Here is a 26,377-nt window from a genome sequence, read left to right on the forward strand (position 1 = left end):
TTACAAAAAGCTGTATTAATTTAGTAACAAAATAAGTAATGCAGTAATAATTTATTAACAAAAATTTAATATAAATAATAATTCTGAATTCCACACAAAATCAGTTCATAGTTTTATTTATAGAGCAAAAGAATCTCGGTGGAATATTATTATGGAATTGTAATATTATGAATTACTTTCAATGACTTTGACACATACGAGAAATACAAACTTTAGTGATTTAGAACATGTATAAAAGGCACTTGTATAAATAAATAAAAAAAATGAATCAACATGTTTTCCCCACAACAAATTAAATAAAAACATAGTTTTTTACACATATGTCTGCCAAATTAATTTAAAATCTTTTATTTTCATAATAGATAAATAAACAAAGAATATATTGTATTTTATGCATTAAAAATTAATAAAGTATATCTCATTAAAAAAAATTATATTGACTCAAATATAATAGTATAAACAATATTTTCAGCAGATATATGTATACAACTATATTAATAATGCACAAGCCAGAAAATATTCCACTAAAATATATACAGGCTGCCTTATAAATGATATCGGATAACAAAGGGACAAGTTCTCAAAGCACCTTCGAATTAATTTCATTTAATATGAAAAAACAAGCATTAAATACATATTTAATAAGAAGTATTATTATTACAAGCATAAAAGTAGCATATAATACAAAGTCGGTCAATAATTGTAAACTCTGTTCAGAAAATAAATTATAAGTAATATCTTTTTATTTATTTCTATTCAAATCATAGTTTTATTGGAGATGACAAACAATAATGTTTCGAAATAAAGATTTTCAAAATTATTTGACTGCTTTAAATTCAAAACTCAGATAAACTTAATGCATTTATATATATATATATATATATATATATATATATATATATACATAAGTTAAATATTGAATATTTAAAACTTTATAGGCACAACAGATATGGTATGATAAATGCCTGTATATAATTCCAGAAATATGTCCTTTGACTCGCTTTGTACAAAACATGCTTTGCACTTACATTGTTCGATATCCACCATAGCAGCTCCCACAATACAAATCCAATACACTAACCACCTCTAGAGCATCTGCCAGAAATCTCAAGTACTCGACACAAAATCACTACTTTAGAACCACTACTTTAGAACTTTACACAATACACGACACACGACTTATATTAGAGACTTTCGTGAATTTAGAATTCGATAATAACAGATATGTGTTGGAAGTACTCAAATATAACTTACAAAAGCACATATATAAATTATACTATTGATAATTGCATGTATATAATTAAAGGATACATTGGCGCTGTAAATGAATTAATAATCTACAAAAGCACATATATAAATTATACTATTGATAATTAAAGGATACAATGGCGCTGTAAATGAATTGTTTAATTATAAAATTGATTCAAAATGGAGACCCTGAAAGAGATACTTATCAAAGGCACCTCCACACATATCTATTTTTTCGGCTTTTAATTAACGTTTCACGATAAATTTATTATATCAAAATGATCTACTAAATTAATTACACGTTTTGATGCATAAATTAATTAAAACTAATCAAGGATTTAATTAAAAAAAAACGTTAATTACCCCTAGCACATGTTAATTCACGAAAATCTATTTGACAACTGACGCAATTGAAGTTAACAACGTGTCAAAATATTTGTCGTCATTATTATAATTTAGAGCGCGAAATTCAAACTTTAAATTTAAACTTTATAAAATTCACTTATATTCGCCAAAAGCGAATGGATTTGTTTGAATCCAAAGACTATTCAAATCACATATCCAAAGACTATATATACACTTTGCTTTTTACCGTATATATTCAAATCTTATTTTGGGAAAAAAAAATCGGGAAAAAAAAATTGAAAAAAAAAATTTTGAGGAAAAAAATTGTTAGAAAAAAATTTCAGTTAAACTTGACTACAACATATATCAACAAACAACATACTGAAGTTTCAAAACCCTAGCACAAACAACAAAAATATGCCAGGCCCACAAAACCAAATTTTCATGATTGCAATTCACCTTAAATCTACCATATTAATCTTTTATAATCTTACCTTTTCGCCAGCCCAATAATATCCAGCAATTTCACTTCTTCCTTGGCGTATTTGTCTTTGAAGTCTTGAATGAGAAGAATTGAAATTGTAATATATTATATAAAATTTATTCAAAATATTAAATCCTCGTCGGTGAACAAATTAATGAGTATAATAATGTTATAATATAAAGAAAATATATTAATGTTTATAATACCTGTACCTATACGGTGTGTTTTTTTCAGTCATTTTCCATGTTTAAATATTTTTGTAATTTAGGTTACAGCATAATTTAATTTAGCCGTAAAATGGCTAATAATTAAATTAAAACAACAAATTAAATTAAATACAATATATTTATTCATTATTCCATGAACATCTAAGCTCTTAACTATTCAATATATCACAGTAGGCATCTTCTCTGGTGATAAGACGGACGGACAGCATAATCAGTAGTAGTTCATTGTTCACTCATGAGCAACTTGAGAGTAGAAGACCACTTGGCTTCAAGTTGTCGTTTACCTTAAAAACAAAGGCAATAAATTAATACAAGTCTCATAAAATATACTTTAATATGAATTACCTGATAAATCATTCAGTGCCGTCTTCCCAGCAACCTCAGTAAGACCTTCATAGTAAAACTCAACAAGTGGTATTTATAATAAATAACTGATAAAGTAAGTGAGGTTAGTCACGTTATTGAGTTTATTAGAGTTGTTAATCATGCATAATTATAGGCAGTTATTAAAAAAACCACTTGCAAGTCATTCACATGTTAGAGCTTCAGGGTGGTAATAGTTGGATTGAGAAGATCTGCAAAAAGAAAGAAACATTTTAGGAATGTTTGCATTTATACTGGTATAGATAAACACATACCTGCTAAAATGTTTCTGGAAAGATTCCGGGTGAAGGAGTCAGTGTGCAGAGCAGCAGTGGTCGAAAGGATCTGGAAAAAAATAAACATAATATTGTTCACATTTATACTGATTATGGATAAAAAGATACTTCATAAAATATTTTCAGGGGGATTCCTGGTGAATGAGTCCTGGAATAAAATAAACATGTTTTAAACATATGGATTAACATATACATCATAAAATATGAACGGATTGCTGGTGTAGAAGTTACAGGGCCTAAAGAGGTCTCACACTTAACATTTAAATTATTATATGCATAGACAAACTTTTTAAAATATGAAGAAATGTCTGGTAAAGGTATGAAGATTCTTCAATTCCTGAATTGGATGTTAAACGACCGGCATCTGGAATAAACAAAAACATATTAATGAATACATTAATGTTATATTTAGAAATTTTATAAAACAGTTGATGTATTACCAAAAGATAGAAGGAGACTCCTCATGAAGGAGTCTGTGTGGAGTTACATACAAATTACAATTGAGATTTTAGTATAATTGCCAAGTTATGTTTTAACGATATTATAAATAATAGTAATAATAAATTAATATGACTTTATGTAATAATTTAGATTTAATGTATTAAATTAGATTTTTGTATAATTGCCTTTTTCCAACAGCTGTTAACCTAAACATCTGACGTATCAAAATTGACACTTAACTGACAGCACGACAATTATTGTTAAATGAATCATTCTTGAAAAGTTATGTTTTAACCATATTATAAATAATAATAGTAATAAATTAATATGACTTTCTCTATTAATTTTATGATAAAAAATCGTTAGGCAAAAATCACTTGTTTTTATTATTAAACGTGGTATTTGTGCAATATGGATAAACAGAGCATAGTTGAATTACAAACATTAGTTTCTAAACAGAAGGAACAGTTGACTAGATATGAAAATCGACTAAGGGGTAAAATCATATATATATATATATGGATATATATATATATATATATATATATACATTTATTTATCTATGTATACTTTCAAAAGAAATCATACCGTATTCATAATATATTGTCTGTTAATATTAATGATTTGCATTAATTACGAAATTTCAGATCTTCTAACAGCATACAAAGGTCTTTCAAAGAAAAGGAGGCTTTAGAAATAACATTAGCAACATTTAGTAAGAATGTCAATGAGACAAAATCAAGTGATGTTTTAAAAAAGACTGATAATACCAAAGCAACTGAGGATGAAGAGCATTCCGTATGCAATAATAAAATTAAACAGCTTGAAATTCAATTAGCCACAGGTTTGAATTCGTTAGCTACTCTATCTGCTGAAAAATCCCGCATGGAAGCTTCATTTCAAGCTGATAAAAAACAATTAAGACTTGAAAGCGATACAAAAGATAAACTTATAAGGGATCTTAAGGAATCATTAAAAAAGGTTGCTCTAAAAACTAACACTGAATTAGAAACTTTAAAATCCAAGCTTATAATTGAAAGACATGACAGGGAAAAAGAGCAAAATGATCATGGAGTCATGATAAGGGAATTACAAAAACTTTTAAATGATGAGCGACATCTCAAAGAACAATTGGATATGCAAATAACAGATTTGAAAGCTAAGTTATATGCTAAAGTTAATGAAGCAGATCAAAAGTTTATAGATGTACAGAATGATGTGTGCAAAAATAAAGTCATCAGTAAGAACGTTGACAACGAATCTTTAGAAACAAATATTATGCTAGCAGAACTGCAAAATGAAATCAGCATGATGAAAAAGAAACATGTTGAGGCTTTAGAGCAAGAAAAGGAAAGAGCTAGGACAGCAGAGGAAAAATCGAGGTGAGAGCTAATAAATATTTTTGTAAAACTTACTGATTTCATAGTTTATCAAGGATATAGTTTGCTGACATTTTATCATTTATCAATTATCAATTATTTGAAATTAAATTTATAAATGCAATGTCTAAAATAGGTTTCTGAATTTTGTCAAGAATTGTGATACAATGCCTAAAATTGTCAGTTATATATATATATATATATATATATATATATATATATATATATATCTGATTTAATGACAAAACATTTTCACAATTTAGATCATTAGCTGCATTGCATGAAGATCGAGTTGCCAATCTGGAAGCCCGATTGGCAGAACTTTCAGATACGGTTGGAGCATATGATCGTCTTAGGCAAAATGATTTATCAAATATACAAAAATTGAAAGATGAAATCGAAAATCTCTGCAAATCACAAAATACTAATTGCAAAGACCAAGTTGATTTTAATGATTCTGAGGATTTCACATCTTCTGGAGTCCACACAATCCTAGCCAAAATTTTAAAATTGAAAAAAATTCTGCTGATTGAAAATGATCGCCTTGAGAAACCCATAGACTTGAGTAATGTTTTTTCCCATGCGATTGATCACTCAAAATGTAAGGATGAATATAACAAACTAATGCAAGAGTATTACGAATATAAGACTAAAACTCAAAGTGCAAGATCAGCAAATGTGTCACTCGAAGTTTCAGAATTAAAATCACATATAAAATCATTGCAAGATGAAATCATTATTTTAAATGGGCAAATAGACAAAAATGAAGTCATCTACAAGGCTTCGTTAGAAGAAAAAACTCAGAATTTAATTGCTCAGAAAAATCACTATAAACAATTGATTTATGATATTGAAAATGATTTTAAAGAACATGTGAGTCAACTAGAGAAGCAGTTACAAAAACAAAGAGATAGATCAATAGGACTTCTTGAAGAAAAAGAACATGAAATTAAAACTCTGAAAGAATCTTTTGAAATTTTCTTACCAGGAAATTCTAAATTATATTTAGATAAATGCAAACCAAAGACTGAACAAGTTGACAGCCATAATTTACACCAGCTAAATAATGTTCTACAAGGTTTGAATGAGTACATTTTATCTCATTTGTAACAAAATTTGTTAATAGTATCATCCATTTTTTATTTAATAGCAAAATTTCTTAATTTTTTATTTAATTTTCTTAATTTTTTAGGTGGCCCATCTATCACATCTGGTGAATCTCCGCATATGTTGCACTATGCACATGAGCTTGCTCGGAAAGATGTTGATATTACAGTACTGAGAAGAACGTTACGGGAGTTAGATGACAAATATAGAGATGTAATTCGAGAAAAAACATTAGCAGAAGATAGTTGGACTGAAAGAGAAAGAAAGCTTCTGGATAATATAAGCAGGTATACTTTTCATTATTTCATGAAAAGATTTTTTTCAAGAAACGTTTTCAAGGATATGCCTTCGTCTTTGATATGATCTTAACCGATTTGGAATATGATTAAATATGTATCTGAAAGAATCAAGACCAAGTGTTTAAGTATTCATTTCTTGATTATTTTTTATATATTATAGATTAGAGCGCAGCATATCGCGTGAGGGTGCTAATTTGGAATATCTGAAGAATGTCGTATTGAGTTACATTCTTTCTACAGATACATTTGGAAGAAGTCATATGCTAAATGCTATTGCTGCAGTTTTACAGTTTAGTCCAGAAGAGATGGAAAAAATCAACAAACATAATACAGTGAAATTGTATAGTAATACCACTACATCAACCTGATTTTTCTATTTTAATACTATATGATAAAGTGTAATAATCACCTCGTGATGATTCCTGGACTTGTTAATATTTCTTTTTGCTTCAAATAGGAAATTTAAATAAAAACAAATGTTTCTTAAAAATAGGTATTTATTTTCGACGTTCCGTAACTATAAATGCTTTATCTCCAGGTTTCTTCTGATTTAAGTCAAAAATCTAAAAACCTGTTAAAACTTAAGCATCAGGAACACAAATAATTTGAATAAATGAAGCCATGAGTGAATATCTAAAGGTAACCCTTGATTGGAGTGAATTTTTGCAAGCACGAAATTAAAAAATGTGTGAGAACTTATGACCTGTTAGGTATTCTGAGAAATTATTGAACTGTAAAAGCCATATCTAACAATGACTATGCCCAGCCTTATGTCAGCCTAGAATGCTACATTAATAATAATTCAAATTATCAGAAAGAGAATTTCATCATAAATGAAGGTTCATTGTAATCCCAACAGAAGTCTCCAGGAAATATACCCCAGAATTAATTTGGTATCGAATCCTGCAGAGTGCTTTTTATGCACTATATAGATGATAAACTTATATCCATTTGTATTTGTATATTTAACAAGTTGTACTACAATGGAATAAATTATTATCTAAATGGTTAGTAATTTTGCCTAGATATTTATCATGATGCAGATTGCATTTCATCATATTGTTCAAATGATATCTAATACTTATGATAATAAAATATATTTAGTTTCACTCTAAAATTTCAGAATTAACGTAATTAACATAATGATAATATAATTTATCAAATGTTTTATCACTGAGTTTGTTTCTGTTAAAATTACTTACTTTTCTTACTTGTTTTCTTTCCATATTCATAATCACATTCTCTGCATAACTCTGGATGGAGTGATTAATGTTTCTTTCTTTATTCTTTAGATTCAAGAATATGAATCCAAAGGACACCCTTGCACTGGTATATTACTGGAATTACATGCTTCTTATATTACAGAGGATTTCCATTGTAAAAATAGCGACTTTAGAAGCATCTGCAAGAATATAAATTTGTACAGATTATGTTATGATAAAATAATCAAATTAAAATATTGCTTACATTAAATTTTTACAATATTTTGTATTTGAATGTATTTTATACCAAAAAGTTAATTTTTTAATATAATTTAATGGATAATTATAATTAATTATAATGAATAAAATACCCATGGTGCAGTTTAAAATAAGTACCTATTCTAAGTTTTTATTTCATATTTAACATATATAATCAAAGGTTGATGTGTAAGAATTTATTTCGTAAAATTTCTATGTACCACCAATACATCTGATTGTATCCATTAAATATATACCTTATATTTATATTGAGATAACAATATTAATTACAACAATTTGTATTTTTTATTGGTTCTTGTGTGGAACTTTATTGAGAAATTAAAAGATAAAAATTGTTTTTATTAAACTTAGATTTACCAAGATGATGTGTTTTATTTAATTATACATTGAATTATCATCAGAGAATGCAAAATGTAATGAATGTTTTTATTAACTTTAAGTTTTCACAACAATTCAAGTCATTCTGAATCGTATGAGAAAAAAAATTGAATTGCATGAAATTTCACCAAAATCATCAAGTCTAATAATTATTCTACCAATCCTATGCATACTTCTTATTTATAGTCTTTTCACTATTATTTTTCTTTAGACAACGTCGTGTAGGAAGCACTTTCTTTGCAGAATGAGTCCTCCATCCGATTCATTTGACTAATAAAACTCAGAAATTACTAAATTTGATTCAATATCCATAAATCTAATGGTGAATGATACATATGTCGATTTTTATGAACAGACATTTGCGAATTTACGCAATTTTGCGCAGTATCACAATCAGCCTGGCTAAATTCACCTTTGGTAATACTGTATCTGAATTACAATGTTATTTATTTAGAATATTTGTATATATATATTATAGTATTTTTTCTTCACTTATTATTATTCTAATATAAATCAACTATGCGAAAATGTTGATGTATATAGTTATTTACCATATAGTGCCATAGACCATTACCATTACCATTTTAGTATCGAATATTGTTTAACAATTAATTAGGAAGAAACAACTAGGCCAATTCTTTTTAAAGAAAACTAATGAGTAATTTTTTGAATTTTTGAAATCGGTTATGATTAATTTTAGATAAACGGCTTCATAGATAAATAAACATAACGGCTTTTGCTGATCGGCGCGTATCTGCCCGAGTTATATCGAATGGCTAGAATTTTTGGAATCGGTTCTGAAAGAAAATTGATAAAATGTTAAACTTTGGCTCACGTATGCAAACGCGAACACACTTTTAGTTTAATTAAAAAAATGCCATTTGGCGGTCAAAAATAATTATTAGACTTAGGCATATGCAAATCAAATTATCAGATATTTTATAGAGATAGTAATAATAATTATAATTTTTTTATTTATTTGGGTCCGCACCAAAATTTGTAATGTTATAATATATCTCAAAATGAAAAAAATTAATGCTTTTAGAAGTTTTAAATTATGTACGGGAAGATCCAGCGATTTGCCTTAAGGCACGATGCCATGTACTACTAGTTAAATCTGAATATGTATTCAAAAGAAAAATATCGATGATTTGTTGACCACTAATCTGAGATCACTAACATGAGCTGGTAATATTAAATTTCAGTTTTTAATTTTAAGAAGAAGCGGCTCAGAATAAATCATGCAATTTTCGAAGAATGGCAAAGAAGTCAAAATACAGTTGCTTTAAATGGAAACATTTTAATTTTGGAAGCTTTTATTTACTGTGTCCACATCTTAATGTCATTTTAAGTGCTCGGCCCTAAGGTGTAGAGTTACGTTACATGATATCTGTTGAAAATATTCAAAAACAAACGCCGCCTCTAGCAAATTCATGAGACAATAAACAGAAGTTGAAACCGGACGATATTTTTGGGCAATTCTTTGAATGGCGCTAAGATGTCTTGTGGTGAATTGACAAGTTGAGGTCATAAATCAAATGGATGTCTAGATGAAATCCTAAGATCTCATATTTATTTTTATTTATGATAATTATGTTCAATGTATAGATTATACTAGTGGTGCATGGCATCGTGCCTTAAGGCAAATTGGAACTTCCCGTACCAAAACAAAATTATTAAAAAAAACTTGCAAAACTTTGAAAAAAATTGATTTTGTTGAAAAATTAGATTTTATTTTGTATTTTGATTTTTTTTAAATATTTTGAACAATTAGAGTCGAAATATGAAAGCGGGTTTAATGCTGCTTAGTCGTCTAACGTAAAAACATTGGTACGGAACCCATATAAAATTTGTACGTATCATTATAGTCTTTATATAACATCTGATAATACGATGTACATATGTCTAATGCTCATTCCTGACCACCAAATGGCATTATATTTTACTTTTTTTTTTGGATCTCCGGAGACGCTAGACCTGCCTTTACAAGAATTTCAGCAATTGTTCATTTCGTCAATACAAATAAAATGTTTTTTGAACTACTGAAATCGGATGCTCCGTTATTTCAAAAACTGAAATTACATTTCTGGCTCGTATCTCCGAAACGGCCAGACCAGGCTTTGCCAAAAACTAATAAGCACGTCTCCTTATCAATAGAAATCGAATGTTTTTTGAATTATTCAAATCGGTTGATCCGTGTTTGCAAAATCGTCGACAAAAATTTGTTTCCGCACACACACGCATATATAGATACAAACACATCCATTTTTTCTAAGGTATGCCAAAATGTTCAGAAACCTCTGAAACGTAAAAATATATAAAAATTTTCATTTTTGATTTTTTTTGCGATTACTATAACTTACTCTACGGGTATAACCTCCCTACGGGTATAACTTACCCTACGAGTATAACTTACCCTACGGGTATAACTTACCCTACGGGTATAACTTACCCTACAGTTATAAATTACCCTACCGGTATAACTTACCCTACGGGTACAACTTACCCTACGGGTATAACTTACCCTACAGTTATAAATTACCCTACGGGTATAACTTACCCTACGGGTAATGAAGCTCAGTGTAAGTAGCATTTTGCCTTAACATTTAATAAAGAAAATCTGAAAAATTGTATATTCATTCGGCTTAGAAATATACAGTAAAAATTCCAACTAAAATTATTTGTTTTCCTACTAATCTACTTAATATACTCTGTTTGTGAATAATATAAAAAATATCGTCGTTAGGTATTTATGGAAAGATAAAACGATATTGTTATTTATACCTATATCTTCGATATTATTTCTATTAATGTTAATTTGAATTTCATGTAAGAAATTTTGAACATATCTATTATTTTTAACTGATTTATTTCCAAATGACAAATGGCAGAATTCCGTAATAGGATACAGATATTTAGGAAGAACAGGCGTTTTAACACATATATACCAAAAGCTATAAAGCAGACCAAAGTCGTATTTCATTTCAAATACTTGACTGCAAAAAGCATTTTGGTTCTTTTTTCTTGGAATTTACAGAATGGTATCGATAAGATTATTTATCAAATATATTAAAAATACATGTTTCGAGAATTGATTGATTTGATAAATATTGCATAACTGTTAAAAAATATATTTTAATATAATAATTGCGAAAATTTCAAATGTTTTTCCAACAATAAAAAATTCATTAGTACTTCCATACGTTTCAATTCTCGGTTTGATTCTTCCTCATTGAAAAAAAACACGAACTAGCTGTAAGTGGAATTCTGTTTAAGGCAATAAGGCATCGTGCTTAAGGCAAATTGCTGGAAATTCCCGTGCCAAAAATTATTATTTTTTAAAAACGATTAAAATTTTTGAAAAAATTTCACTCCGAAAAATAAGATTTTTAGAAATTTTAAATCGGACAAAAAATTACTTTTTTTGAAAAAAAAAAAATTTTTTTTAAAAATTTTTAAATAATTTTTTTTATAAAAATTTTTTTTGGAAAAAATGTTATCTTCATTTTGATATATTTTGGAAGATCTGAACTTTTTTCAAAGCAATCGTACTGCTTTAACTGCATAGAGACGAAATATAGAAGCGCGTAAGCGCCGCGTCGCTGTCTAACGGAAAAACAATAGTACGGAACCCAGGAATGTAAACAAAAACTTATACTTATTGTTAAAATCTCAATAAAATATCTGATAATTTGATATGCTATGTCTAATGTCTAATGATTATTGTTGACCGCCAAATGTTATTTTTAGTTTTTTTTACTAGATCTCCGAAACCGCTAGACTTATCTTCATGAAAATTTGATCAAATCTTCATCTTGTTAATACAAGTAAAATGTTTTTTGAACTATACAAATCGGACGCTCCGTTCTCTTAAAAAACTGAGTTACCGTTTTTGGCACTTTTTGCCCGTATCACCGGAACGGCTAGAATGTTTTTGAATTATTCAAATTGCTTCATCCGTGTTCCCGAAATCGTCGACGAAAATTTGTATCCGAACACACACACATGCACGCACACACACACACACATACATCAATTTTCTCCAAGGTATGCCAACATATTCAGAAACCTCTGAAACGTGAAGATATATAAAAAATTTTCATTTTCGATTTTTTTGCGATTACTTACCCTATGGAAAATTAATTATAAATAAATCAATTTATCATCTCCAGAACATTAACAATCGTCATTTCATTTCGAATCAAATTCCAAAAAAAAAAATTAGTTGCCAAATTACCCAAAATTGAAAAAGTGCTCCCGCATAGTCACACAGTCTAAACGCATTTGCAAATAATTCTGTGCGACATTTTCACTTATACTATGCAGCTTGGCGGCATTTTCACATTTTTCAATAATTTTCACAAAATTGGAAAATGCTCCAGTACACAAACAGTCTAAACGCACTTGGGTAAACATTTGTACCAGAGTGGCGCTTAGACTGTTCTTAGCTTGGGTGATTTTTTGAATTTTTAATCCAAAATTACAAAAAAATTTTTTTGAAAAAAAATTAGAAACAAAAATTTTTTTTTTTCAAAATCAATTATTTTGTTGAAAAAAGCAGAAAGTTCTTTGAATCATTTAAATCGAACGCTTAGTTCTTTCAAAAACAGCCATTTTTTTTAAATTTAGCTCTGTATCTCCGAAACCTCTGGGCCTACCTTTGCCAAAAACTAATCAGCACATCTCCCTATCAATAGGAATCGAATGTTTTTTAAACCATTCAAATCGGTTGATCCGTTCTCTTAAAAACTCGCTTTCTATTTTTTGCACTATTTGCTCCATATCTCCGTAACGGCTGGACCTGCCTTTGCCAAAAACTAATCAGCACATCTCCCTATCAATAGGAATCGAATGTTTTTTAAACCATTCAAATCGGTTGATCCGTGCGCCCGAAAACGTGGACGAAAAAACGCGGACATACAAAAAACACACACACACACACACACACACACACATCCATTTTTTCTGAAGTATGCCAAAATGTTCAGAAACCTTCAAAACGTCGAGAAATGTAAAAAATTTTCAATTCCGATTTTTGGACGATTACTATAACTTACCCTACGGGAAGTTAATAAAAACTGAACATCAAAATGAATATTTGACGTCTACTCTTTTGTAGGAATATGTCAGTAATAACCTGATCAATGTATAAAGATTATAAATCGAACTATAAGAATTAAAAATTTAACATGCATGTTGTAAAAATATGTGATCTATAGCCAAATGACCAATTAAGAAAAAACTATCCCATAAAAGAATATTGATTTTATCTCATTCAAATGGTTTCCTTTATGGAATTGCTCAAATTTTGGAAAGTGCGGTAGATAATTGTTTGTCTGAAATGATGCAAGTGTTTTTCATTGTGAAGTTATTTAGTTTTGGAGACTGGGCTTTTATTTTTAGGATTATATTTAAAAATACTAATTAACATTTTTATAATTTTATATTAAAGATAACTCACCACACTGCCAATCCAGTATAGTTTCGACTTGTAAAGACTATTTATTATTCTATTAAAGCAAATATATTTATATCACCTCTGTATTCTTAGCTTCAACATAATTAAAACCGACGATCCTTTCTTACTTTTTTCATACATCACCAAATTTTCATATTATGACAATCGGATAGTATATCACTGTCGTACTTCCTACCTATATTATTTACTCGCACGAGGAGAGGTCATGACAGGATCCATCTGACATACACCGAGATATTTTCCAAAAATGAAAAAAAAGTTGTCCTAGAGGAGAAACTGAAACATCGTCGTTAACTGAAAAAAAGTATCCGTGTGCGTTTATTATACTATGCACCCTTGAAAAAGCCAGGTTTCACCGAAAAATTCTGCCTCGCGCGCCGCACATGTCAACCGACTGCAGAAATAGGGATGAAGGAAAGAAATTGAAGGAAATGTCGATATTAATAATGAAAATTATTGAAATTATTGTTTAGTTCAAATCAAGCCAAAATTTATATCTTGAAACAGTGACATAATAAAAAATTATATCAAAAATATCTTTTCCAAGTTCCAAGTGCAATAAATCCTGGGGCTATGCCTAGCAATTCAATAGAAGATGATTAGTATTTTATTATTATGATGGGTAGTATACGATATCAAATTAAGATAAAAGTGTTAGCAAATTTTCTAGCGGGAAGCGTTAAAAATATATAAAATTAATGCCATAACTTACAAAATATGTATATATTGTATTGTGATTATTATATTATTATTTAATAATAATAAACTGGATGGTCTTGTGTAATTAGGTTTGCTTTGTGTTCAAAATAAATTGAATAGCAACATGATGTAGTATTCTCAATATGAACAAGTTTCATAAGTTTATGAAATCACAGTCTTATGACAAAATACAGTATCATTAATGCATAATAATATTAATTTTCTAAAATATTAACAATTTGTTAGAAAATTGGCATTTTACGCATACATGTTGTTCTATTACTTTTTCATCTTCATTTTTTTCATTTATAATTACTTCAAAGTCATTAATAATTACTAAATGTTTTTTTTGGAATAGATTGTAATTGCATCTTCAGAAATAAAAAAAAAAATGTTTATGAACATTAACACATTAATAAAAGAAAAAGAATAATAAATTAAGAACACAAATAAATTAGTATTATGAATAATATGAGATGATTATTTGAATATAATATCTTGAAAATAATTTTTTAATCTAATTTATATCATTTTTGTCGTTATCAGTCAGTCAAGTTTTCAATAGTCAAGCCAATGTTGCAATTTTCGTTTTTAAATGCCTAGAAATTCTTTTATTATTTCAAATAACATATGATTCAATAAAAATTTTAATTCTCTAATTATACGATCGAATTTAACTCGTCAATTATTCGATTTTTATCTTATTCCCATCCCCAAATGGCACACAGCTCCCTTGACACTTCTTGTTCCGATATTATTATGCTCTTGCCACGCATAATAAATAATCGAATCGACAAAAAGGGAAAAAAGTTCCTCTTTTTCCCCGATTTCTTTTCCCTAGTCTTTAAAGATTTGCCCTCTAAACTTAAATATTATATTTGACACGGTAGTATTTTTGAAATTGCATAAAAATGATTGGTTTGAACCTTGCACGAGACCAAAGCGTGGCGATGAATGATTTTTGAAATCATAATTGTAAGGAAATTAATTTAAAAGATTAAATATATGATACAGCGATTCAAAAATATATATAATATAAAGTTCTATTGTATTTTCATAAATAAAAGTACGGAAAAGTCACAGTTGACTAACTTTTGACATGCTTGCTGATTTTTCGGTGTACGAATTCTGCCAGCACTTTACTGCATTTTCATTAATCTTTAATGCGACGTTACTTTTTATTTTAAAAAATTTTTTTTTGATACTAGATTTAAAAAGCTAGATTTTGAATTATAACGACTACCTTTTTGATTCAATTCAATTTCCAACTAATTAGTGGAATTAGTTGAGTTACTTCATTTACCTAACCGCCTGCATTACAAAATAAAACGTTTTAGCAGAATTTCCTTTCTACATGTCCGCTCAAACAAAAAGATCGAATTTCATTTTTTTATCGAATTCAAAGAAAAGAAAAATAACAGAAATCAGGAAAACCGAGTCGGTCAAACAACCACTAAAAATATAACTTACAAAGAACACAATGAGCTCAGCCAGAAGACGATGTGCATTTGTGTTTGGATAAAAAATAAACGATTGGCAAAAAAATCTCGGTTCGGTCAATCTGAAGAAGAAGAGAGAAAAAATGTCTAATGACCCATAAGGCCACTTGTCAGCTAGTTTACATTTCATAGAAGATGTCCGGCTGCAAAATTGAATAGGATGAGATCAGTAGTAAAAAAGATGAGGGTGGTTTTTTAGAATTATACGATACGCAAACTAGTGGTGCATGGCATCGTGCTTTAACGCTAATTGCTGGAACTTTTTGTACCGAAATAATTTTTTTAAAAAAGCTTTAAAATTTTTTGAACTGAACAAAATTAGATTTTTGAGAGTTTTGATATTTCTGAAAAATATTATTTTTTTTATTAAGCTGTTTTGAAAAATTTTAATCATGTTAGCTGTTTTAGAGACAAAATATCGAAGCGCGTAAGCGCTTTTTCGCAGTCTATCGCATAAACATTGGTACGGAATCCATTGAAATGAAAACAACACTTGTAGGTATTACTGAAATTTTTATAAAATTTCTGATAATTTGATGGGCTATGTCTAATGATCATTTTTGACCGCCAAATGGCATTTTTTTTACTTTTTTTATTAGATCTCCGAAACCGCTAGACCTGCCTTCATGAAAATTTGATCAATTCTTCATCTTGTCAATACAAGTAAAATGTTTTTTGAATTATTAGAATCGGACGCTCCGTTCTTTTAAAAACTGAGTTACCAATTTTGGCACTTTTTGTCCCGTATCTTCAGAACGGCTAGACCGGCCTTTGCCAAAAACTAATCAACACGTCTCCTTATCAATACAAATCGAATGTTTTTTGAATTATTCAAATCGGTTGATCGGTGTTCCCGAAATCATAGACGAAAATTTGTATCCGCACACAAACTCATACACGCACATACACACACACACACACTCATAAACACACACATACATCCATTTTTTCTAAGGTATGCCAAAATGTTCAGAAACCTTTGAAACGTAAAGATACATAAAAAAATTTATTTTCGATTTTTTTGCGGTTACTATAACTTGCCCTACGGGAAGTTAAAAAAGCTTTAAACTTTCTTAAACTGAAAAAATAGATATTTGAGGGTTTTGTAATTTTTGAAGAGTATTAATTTTTTTTGATATTTTGAAATTTTTGAAAATTTTGGACTTTTTGTCAAAGAAATCGCTCAATGAAAACAACACTTGTACGTATTATTGAAAATTCTATAAAATTTCTGATAATTTTATGTGCATTTGTCTAATGATGATTTTTGATCGCCAATGGTATTTTTCTTTACTTTTTTTATTGGATTTCTTAAACCGCTGGACCCGTCTTTCCCAAAATTTATCAGTTCTTCATTTCGTTAGTACAAATACAGTATCTTTTGAATCATTCAAGTTTGGCACTTTTTGCCCGGTATTTTCGAAACGGTTGGGCTTGCTTTTGCCAAAAACTAACCAGTTTTTCCATCAATAGGAATCGAATGTTTCCTATTTCTATATAATCATTCAAATCGGTTGATTCGTGCTCTCGAAATCGCGGACGAAAATTTGTATCTAAACATACATACTACATACATCCATACACATACACATCGATTTTTCTAAGGTATGCCAACATGTTCAGAAAACTATCCTAACTCTAACAGAAACACTAAATGAACAATTGTGCATAGTAAATTTATATTTAATTATTCCCTTTACATTTTTGGTTTGTTTATCTCTGATCTGATAAATTTTAATAAAAAGATGAATCCGTTGCCGATGAATGGATGTTTCGTTATGGTAGTGGACCGACCCGTGGTGCGTTGTGCGTTGTGCGGACTCGGGGATAAAATCACAGCTGCTGCACGTATTGACCACGCGCCGGGCACTTTTTTTCACCATTTTTTATATCTTTTCGGACATGTACGGTTTATTAAGGTCTATATTGGTATCGAACATTGAAATATTGTCCGAGAAAAAATGTGAAATGGACGCATTTTTGGTATTCTTCGAATTCTATAGCGCGTAATTGATCGTTGCAATTTTGGTGATCTATTAGTCATAGTGGACGTACGGTTTTCTAAGAATATACAGTAAATTTTAGAAATAGTACAATTGTTTTCATTGTAAATTTGAGAGTTAACCGAATTGCATTAATAAACAATTGCATTAATAAAAACTAACAAGGATTTATATATCATATTCATTAATCGGATGTAATTAACTTCCCGTAGGGTAAGTTATTGTAATGGGCCGAAAATCGAAATTGAAAATTTTTACATTTCTCGACGTTTTGAAGGTTTCTGAACATTGAGTTGAGTTATGCGCTTACCAACACATTTTGCGATTCATTTTTATATATAAGAAGATGATCATCTACTATGTATATGATGATGATATCTACTATGTAGGCAGCAATACTTACACCTAACTAGTGATGTGAAAGTTCTCTTGTCTTGCATTAAACTGCTCATTAAAATGGTAAGTTATGATATCGAATTTTGTATAATACCAGTGTTATAGTACAAAAAACCTCCAAAAGCAATCATTCGAATACTTTTATTATATATCGTATTAATGTCCTCCTTTAACGGCGCCCTTAACGGTCGGAACGCGTGTTATTCGGACGCAAACGGGCGTAATCCGCCGTCCACCTTCTTTACTAACCTTTTGCGAGCCTCGTATAAATCATCTTAACCTACGGACAACATAACAGTAACAATAACGCTAAAACGAGCGGCTATAATAGGAGACGATAAAAAATCTACGTCCGAGATCTTAAGAAAAGAATCAGCAGTTGCGCAGGTTTGAAATATGGGGTGTAAAACGTTGGAAAAGGCCGACCGATTGCGTGTTGTTGTTTTGCTAAATAAATCAAGCATGGTCGATTAGCGGAAAACATTAACGGTTTTTGTTAGCGATTTTTATTGAAGGCGCCTGAAGATTTTTTGGCGAGATATTATTTTTTTTGGTTTAGGCTGAGGTATTTCACACTTCAATAGCATAATGTGCTAAAGCGGAGAATCGGATTTGGAAAACTGTATAAAATCTGAATTATTTTCGATACACAAATTTTTTTTTTAAAAAAAAAAAAAGTTGAAACAAATTTTTTTTTCCAAAATCAATTGTTTTGTTAAGACAAGCAGAATCATTTAAATCGGACGCTTAGTTCTCTCAAAAGCGGCCATTTTTTACACATTTAGCTCCGTATCTTTGAAATGGCTGGACCTGCCTTTGCCAAAAACTAATAAACACTTCTCCCAATCATTACTAATTGAATGTTTTTTAGATCATTCAAATCGGATGCTCCGTTCTCTCAAAAACTCGATTTCTATTTTCTGCACTCTTTGCTTCGTATCTCCGTAATGGCTGGACCTGCCTTTGCCAAAAACTAATCAGCTCTTTTAGTATCGATAGGAATCGAATGTTTTTTGAACCATTCAAATCGGTTGATCCGTGCGCCCGAAAACGTGACTGGAAATTTGTATCCATACATACACACACACACACACACACACACAAACACATACATTTTTTCTGAGGTATGCCAAAATGTTCAGAAACCTTCAAAACGTCGAGAAATGTAAAAATTTTCAATTTCGATTTTCGGACCATTACAATAACTTACCCTACAGGAAGTTAATAAAGTAGAAAGTTATTTTATGAAAATTTTAATTTTAGCAATCAGAAATATAATATAATTTCTATGAGCTAAACTGTACACTAAAATAATAAATATGTGCCATCTAAGATAACTATAACTTAGTTAGTTTGCGCTTAATCCAATAGTTCTTCTTAAGTTATGGTTGCTAGTAGACATATATATATTAGTATTAGTATATATATTAGTAACTATACATATATATAATAAGTAACAATATACATCTATTGAAATTAATTATTTCATTGTATATTATTCTCCCTGTTCCAAATAATCAATATTTCTTTACACATACCTTCAGTTTGTCGTCAGATCACCTTTTCATTTGACCCTAAGCAACCCTCGGCCGGTGGGTTGTTTAAATCTCGCACTCGAAATACACAGACGCACACTTTGACAACAGGACATTTGCTTTTTTCTTAATAAGCTCTTGAATGACCCGAAAACTAACCGAGGATTCAGATGTCCACATTTAGTAAATCACCTACACACCTGCCTTCATAAAAAATGACAATTTTTGGGGGAACGGACTGCCAAAATCTGGACGAAGTGATTAGATAAATTACAAATATTAGTAAACTAGAAGAGAATAATTACTTAATATATATTAGGGATTTGATTAAATTCGCGTCAAAGTTATTTAGAGTGCTCTATAAAAATTCTATTTTTTATATTAGTAGTAGAGAAAGGATACTTATTGAATTAATTATATTAATTTTATAAATATTAGTAGCATATTAAATTTCATAGACCAAGTATTAGTAAAAACCATTAGTAGAATTTAATTCAAGACCAAGTTATGTCTTCACTATAAAGTCCTGTAATAAAAATTAGATTAAGTTTAGAAAAAAATAGATTTACACACTTTAGTTTTAATTATCTTACGAAATTTATTATTAAACTAGCCGACCCGACAGACTTTGTCCTGTCAAAAAAATTTGTAATGTGGCGGTGTTTTGTTCCTACCTTTTTTCTATTCTTTGCAAAAAATTATCCCGAACAGAACCGTCACCCTGGTAATAATTCGGTGTGAATTAAAAATAATTAAATAAAACACTATAAGCATTTAAAAGTAAGTAATTTTAATCATGAAAATCATAATTCAAAATTCAGTTCAATTTTCATTGTAGTGCTTTGTGATAAACAATGATTTTTGTTTGATTACCTGGCGCATAGACAAACAAATCTGATGGTTTTCCAATACGGGAATAGACAACATACATTTTTCCATGTGAGAAACATGGATTTTCCAAATTAATACCACAAATACTTAATGATACCATAAACGCACTGGAAACTGTAGTCGTTTAATCTCAAATGGTATATCAGTCGGAAACATAGGGATGCACGGTGCGAGAACATCTACTGCTTTATACTATCCTTTCAATATAGTAGCTTCCATCACGTTGTTTGGTAGTTTTTTTATCGCTAACCTTCGAATTTGCAACCGTTGCAAAGGCGCGGTTGGTCGATATTTTGCAACATTATAATTGCCGATCCAACCTTTAATTGAAGATTGTGAGGTGACAATCCTAGCAAATCCAGCGAGTTTAAAAACTCCGGTGGATCGTCTTGGTTAGTTGCCAAATCAACCGATTCGCCTCAAATTTGTTCTTGAAATATAGCTCGTTAATTAATAGAAAGATATTTACATGTTTATATAAATATAATAAAAATTAGATTATCAAAAACTACACAAAATGTCATGACATAGATCATTGTTTTTTCCACAAATTTCGTTGCCTACTCGATTAAAAAAGAAAAGGGCTGTTTTTAGGGTTTTCCCGGCAATTATTCGATTTTTTCTCGCCGTAAGAACCATCCTTGGACATGAACGAACATTTTAAAAGAATAATTGGGCAAATTGGTCCAGGCGTTGTTGAGCTATGCGCTTACCAACACATTTTGCGATCCATTTTTATATATAAGATATTTTGGACTCGAATTAAAAAAAAATCTAATATATATTGAAGATTCGCTAAGATATGTAAAATAATAAATTCTTAATCTTAATTTAGTTTTACATAGCTTAGTGAATCTTTAATATACCATATATTAGATTTTTTTTGTTATTTCGAGTCTGAAATATTTTATTAATTGATTTTAAGATTTTAATTTTATAACTCAAACATATAAATTTTTATTTCGTTGGTTTGGGAAATAATAGAATGATGAACTTATGTAGTAAGATTTTAATTATATTAATTTTATAAATATTATAGAACTGGAAATTTTGATTAATTGATAAATATTTGGTTTTTTAAAATCTTTGAGTCCCAGTTGTGTTATATTATAGTCTACGCAGTTAAGTTCTTAATTTCTAAAATTATTTTCTATAACTGATGGGTAAAATTTTCTATTTATGTTAGTTTAGTGGAAATGTGATTTCTAGACAAGTTGCTTGATTTTAAAAACTTTTGCAGTAGGTTATTAGTAGGTCTTACAATTAGTAAATAAACTATATCATAGCAGTAAGTTTTGATCAGATTGAGCTTTTGACCAAGTTTTTTTTAAAAATTACTCCGCTATGATTTTTAAAAATTTGTGGACTAATAATTAGGGTCATCAATTGCAAATTTCATTACTATTTTGTAGGCATTGTAGCTTCAATTTTTTTTGAATTTGTTATATTTTTGAACTTGTCGAAGAAGTTTGTTTTCGCCCAAAAATCCAAGTCGCTAATTTTATGTTTTCTCGACGTTTCAAGCCATTCTGAATCGAATGAGACTAAATTTGGAAAATGTATGTGTGTGTGTATGTGTGTATGTGAACAGATTTTTTTAAAGTAAAATTGCAAACAAAAATATCATTGCCACATCTCTGAGAAATAATCGTAAGGTAGGTAGTCCAGTTTTTCACTCCGACTACCTCAGGTATTTATTACTATTCGGACATAGATGGCGCAGAGTTTTATTTCCAATTGGACTCGCACCGAAATTGTTTTGTCTAATAAGGCTTTAAAAATATTTAAAATGAGAAATAAATATAATTTATTAATTAACTACTAACAGTTTTTAATAACCAACTGCACTATAAAATACTTAGTTTGCATGATTTTTTGTTTGTTTTTTTCAAATAGACTAATGATTTTTATTAGTGCAAAATAGATTCGATGAATTAACTACAGTTATTTAAAAAATTAATCATATCACATAATACAATGTTAATATTAGTAATTACAGCAACAAATTTTTGTTCTATCTATAATTCCTGTAAATGATTATTTCTATTTAAACAAGACCTAATCAGGTTTTAGTGCGTTTATTTATAGATTTATTTTGTACACTGCATATTATTTAATATATTCTGTCGAAATAAATACTTAAAAATAAAATTTTATCATACTATATAATATTTCACTACTGTACAACTATGTTTTTTATTTGACATTGCAACTTTATAATTCCAAAAATATGAGCAACAAATCCATAAACAAATCTATTATAGTTATAAAACGTTTTAGACATATTTCAACTCTGCATAAGACGAATATAAAATACATTATTAGGAGATATAATTTGACATATAATTATTGTAATACTGGTTTGGAAGTAACATTATTAATTAATTCCGCTCGTTTAGAAATAGTTTTAGGAATAGCCATGGAGGAAATTATAGTTTGAATTATTTTTATATTTCATAATATTTTAATTATACTGCATTTAATAATATGTTTTATACTACATGTGGTTTGGGGGCCAATTCTGTGGTAAAATAGACATTTTCACAGTTTTTGGTACCAAGAAAGAAGGATAACACAGTGTTGCCATAACAACACTATTGGCCGTTTAATTAATAATATTTAAATTAAAAATATTTCAATAAATATTTTTGTGCAAGTTAAATATTTTTAACACAAGTAAATCTAACGTAATGAAGAGCAAAGTAAACGTTTATTGAAGAGTAACATTTTGGACAAAGTTTTTTGACTTAATAAAATACGTTCCAAATATTTTCTTGTTTTCGAAAAAAAAATTTTATTATACGAATCACCGATATAACGGAATACTGATTTTTCTAAAATAATAAAAAGTTGTAAAAAAAGTATTTTAATTCGTCTAGAAATTTCGAAATTTTATTACCAAATGCAGTATAAATAAATTAGTTATACAACTTAAAATAAAAGCGGAATGTTTATGTTAAATGCATTTATCTGATACACATATAAGGAAATCTATCTACAAGTCTACAAATATTGAATTTTTCAATAACAAAATATTGCATCAACTAGCAAATCCATTGATTTATTGAAAAGAAAATAGTACAAAGTTAAAGAATTTTATATCATCTAAAGATTCACTGAACAAAATAATATAATTTTTGTTAACATAACAGGTTGTTCAGATAATTTTAAATCTAAAATACAATATCTTACAAAATATTTTTATTAAACTTAATATAATGAAATTATCCTTTAATAACTGCATTTTTTGTCTTTTATCTTTGTGCTCATACATTTTTTTTAATACGTATAGTAAAAAATAACATGAAAACAATCTCAGTTCGCGCACAGTTAACATCGAAATATATCTCTCATCTGTTTAATCAGCGTCTTTCTTCATTGGGTTTCTTAAAGATAATAAATAAATAATTTTTACAAAAATATTACTATATATCATAACTTTTATTTCATCGCAATAAAAAAACTCTATCTTTATTTCTCTACCAAGATTCTAAAGCTCGCCCTGCAAGCTTTTCACATTAGGCATTAAATAATTCTATAAAAAATATACGTGCTGCAACTCACTACTTTTATGCATTTAGGCTAATTAATAGACTCATCAGACTAATGGATAATGATTTTTCTAGAGAAAAGGTAAACAACACATGTAATATTCTTAAGTCTGAAAAGGCTTAAATTACACTCTGTAAAATTCTAATAATTTAACAAAAATTGTGCAATTGAAAATTAGATTTGAATATAAAACTACACTTATTATAAACCAAGCTTTTGAATTACATTATTAATACTAGCTTTACTGTTATATTCTGATCTTATAATAGTAATATTAAAATCGTTTGAATTTTTTAATTTGCTATTGAAAATTAAATAATTAATAATGAATATAAAAGATGAAATTTTCTCTAAATTTTAAGAATTCACTAATTAGTTAAAAATGAATTAATAATTGACTAATTATTAACAAAATCTGTATCGGAAGACAAAGCACAAGATTCAAATTATGGAAAAATAATTAAAATGACTATTATACTCAAATCAACATGTTGAGTATAGTAAAATATATCCTATATTGTTGTAGTTTCTGAATATGCAATATGATACTTAATTTATATTGCCTGAGATCATGTAGAAATTTAACCTAGATAAACGATATTTTACATAAATATATAGAAATCGAATAAAAATTAAAGATTTTATACAAATTGTTGAAGTGAACCTTATTTCTGATAAACTATAAATAATAATCTTATATTATGACTAAATAAATTAAATATTATTTAAATCCATTAATCCATTCCTAAATAGACTAGACTTGAAGCTGATCCAATGAAGAAAATCGCTTTTGAAAATTTTCTTTGTTTTTAATTTTTTTGTTATAATTTTTATCATTAATTAGATATAGAAGAGTTGTAGGTCTGTTTGACGATTTTTGCTTATCATTCAGTTATCTCGTTTGCCGACGGTTTGAAGAAATTGGCGGTTGACCTCCGCCTGTTTGTTTTTCTCGGACTCTTGTCTCCGGATCATGTCCAGGAGCACCCGCCTTCTGAGGACGTCCAAAGAGTTGACGATGGACAGGGATGGCTTCACTCTCTTCCTTATATCCTGCTGATAAAAATAAAAAATTAAAGACGAATTAAAGAAAACATATTGCTATAGACAAGGCAACTTAACATCCCGAAGGAAAAAATTGTTTTTACCAGAAAATTCCATTCAATTTAAGTTTGTTTTTTCTACGTTTCAAGGTATTCTGAATTGTTTGTATGTCTGTATGTGTACGTGAGGCAAAATTTGATCTTTAGCCGATATCAAAAACCGGCTGCACCAATTTTAAAAAATTAAAAGCTATTAGATGAAGCTTGCAAAGAATTTGCGTTGAATTTTGCGAGACGTTCGGCCAAACCATTTCATTAGAAATAGCATCAAAATGCAAAATTTTACGATTTTGTAAAAAATCCGAATATAATTGTTTTTTTATATGTGATAATTACCAAATCTATTACTTTTTAGTAATTATGTGTATATTAAATTCCCGTAGAGTAAGTTATTGTAATCGTCCAAAAATCGAAATTGAAATTTTTTACATTTATCGACGTTTTAAAGGTTTCTGAACATGTTGCCATACCTCAGAAAAATGGATGTGTGTGTGTGTATGTATGTATGGATACAATTTTTCGTCCACGTTTTCGGGCGCACGGATCAACCGATTTGAATGATTCAAAAAACATTCGATTCCTATTGATAGGGAGATGAGCTGATTAGTTTTTGGCAAAGGCAGGTCCAGCAGTTACGGAGATAAAGAGCAAATAGTGCAGAAAATAGAAATCGAGTTTTTGAGAGAACGGAGTATCGGATTTGAATGATCAAAAAAAAACATTCAATTAATAATGATTGGGAGAAGTGGTTATCAGTTTTTGGCAAAGGCAGGCCCAGCCATTTCGAAGATACGGAGCTAAATGTGTAAAAAAAGGCAGTTTTTGAGAGAACTAAGCATCCGATTTAAATGATTCAAAGAACTTTCTGCTTGTTTTAACAAAATAATTGATTTTGGAAAAAAAAATTTGTTTCAAAATAATTCAGATTTTAATTTTAATTCTGACTAAAGTTCTAAACAAATAATTTCAACTTTGCAATTTACTTTATATAATTCTTATAAATATTAGACAATATTACAATATTAATAATAATCTATTTGAAAACATTCAGTATTCCTCAAACATTCCGTTACGGTACGGGAAGTTCCAGCAATTTGCCTTAATGCACGATTCCATACACCACTAGTTAGTGTTACGTTCGTATAACTTTTTTTTACCAAGGATATGATTAT

The 26,377-nt window shown here is 28.8% G+C and overlaps 1 long non-coding RNA gene and 1 pseudogene across 1 annotated transcript; one reads left to right on the top strand and one right to left on the bottom strand.

The window, feature by feature from the left end:
• Positions 1 to 2,449: 2,449 nt before the first annotated feature.
• On the bottom strand, positions 2,450 to 3,615 carry LOC113371683. The gene is made up of 5 exons (XR_003366650.1): positions 3,404 to 3,615; positions 3,250 to 3,327; positions 2,943 to 3,012; positions 2,650 to 2,879; positions 2,450 to 2,588 (listed from the first exon to the last, which is right to left on the bottom strand). It is a non-coding gene; the product is annotated as an uncharacterized LOC113371683 (long non-coding RNA).
• Positions 3,616 to 3,771: 156 nt separating this feature from the next.
• On the top strand, positions 3,772 to 6,571 carry LOC113371682 (annotated as a pseudogene).
• Positions 6,572 to 26,377: the final 19,806 nt, after the last annotated feature.

This window comes from Ctenocephalides felis, unplaced genomic scaffold (genome assembly GCF_003426905.1).
Source record: "Ctenocephalides felis isolate EL2017-DRISC unplaced genomic scaffold, ASM342690v1 CF-g0.4_SCAFFOLD_01492, whole genome shotgun sequence".
NCBI lineage: Eukaryota > Metazoa > Arthropoda > Insecta > Siphonaptera > Pulicidae > Ctenocephalides > Ctenocephalides felis.